Consider the following 1602-nt stretch of genomic DNA (forward strand, 5'->3'; position numbering starts at 1 on the left):
CGTAACGCCCCGCAGTACCCCTAATAGATTTGTCTTTTCTTTTCTATTTGTGCATCATCATATGGATCATGCATATCTTTGTTCGCAAAATTATTTTATTAAAACATTATGTTATTGTCAAAATTACTCCCTCTTTACTCCCCAAACTAAAACTATATTTTTACGGTATTTTTATGGTCCTAAAACTATTTTTAAAATGGCTTTAAAACAGCCGAGAAAATAAAAACAGAAAACTGTTTTAAAGAATAAAAAAAGGGGAGAAAGCCCCGACCAACCGGCCAGGCCCAAGTGGCCCAACCGGAGGCCACCTCCCCCAAACCCTAATCCCACCGAGCCACCACGGCCATTTTACAAACCCACACCCCCGCCGCCGCCCCTTTTTTTTGCAAAACCCCCTCGTCCTTTTCTTTTTCCCTCTCGGTCCTCCCACCATCCTCCCTCTCGTCCCCAACCCGCGCCCGGCGCTCGTCCTCGTCGCCTCTCCCTTTCCCATCGAACGCGGCCGCCGCGCGCCACCTCCCTCACCCTCAACCGCCTCCTGCGCAAGCTCGCGCCGCCGCCATCCCGTACTCCGCCGTGTGTGGCCCCGCCTCTCCATCCTCCCGGCCCGGCCGTCGCCTTGAGGCCACTGCGGCGGCGCGCCGCTCAGGTCCCCGCGCCGGTCGACCTTCGCCTCTTTCGTGCGCGCGTCGTCCTCCCCGAGCTCCCCCGCAGCGCGCCGTCGGCGCCGCCCTGCCTCACCTCCGGCCTCCTCTCCTGCCGTGGCCCGAGTTCCCCGCCCGACGCACCCTGCCGCTCCTCACCTCGCACGGCGCCGCCCTCTCCTTGCTCGCCGTGCTGCCGCCTCGCCAAGGCCGGCGCTCGTCGCCGCTGTCGGCTCGTACATGGTCTCCTCCTGCTTGCTCTTGACCAGGGCTGCCCCGTTTGTCTCCACGAGCGCCTGCTGGATCGGTTCCGCGGGCGCGCCCATCCTCAAGCTCGGCACTGCGTCACCTGTGTGGCCTCCTCCGACCGCAGGCGCTTGTTGTCCTCATGTTGCCAAGCCGGATAGCTCTTCGTTTTGGTCGTGCACCGTGGCTGGTCCGTTGGTTCTCACCGACCTCCGTTCACCAAGTTCATGTGAGGAATGGTGTTACTCCTGGTTCCTTGTCGCTTCACACGCTTGTTCTTTTCGCAGTCTCTTTACCCATCACTTCATCTGCATGTGCAACTGAAATCCAAGTTCACCATCGACACCCAAGCTGAATCCGAAGATCTTCGTCACGGAACCTCAAGGCCTCCTTCCCGGATCCGAAGGTCTAGACTCCGCTTCCTCTTCTTCCTCTCCGAACCCAAATCCGGCGACCATCCTTGTTATGATACCATGAGACCCCAACCCTAACCAACCTATTTTATAAATGTGCTATATAACTTGTTGCATTTATCATATCGCCATGTGTGCATCGCATATCATCTTGTGCATCGCATATGTGGTTTTGGGTTAATAGCGAAACACCTAATAATTAAATATGGAATTATGCGGGATTGTATATCTTGTCCCGGTTCCATTTAATTTTGCCGTAGCTCACTCATGCTTTGTCTTGCCATGCTAACCAACATTTA

This window comes from Lolium rigidum, chromosome 3, assembly GCF_022539505.1.
Source record: "Lolium rigidum isolate FL_2022 chromosome 3, APGP_CSIRO_Lrig_0.1, whole genome shotgun sequence".
Taxonomy (NCBI): domain Eukaryota; kingdom Viridiplantae; phylum Streptophyta; class Magnoliopsida; order Poales; family Poaceae; genus Lolium; species Lolium rigidum.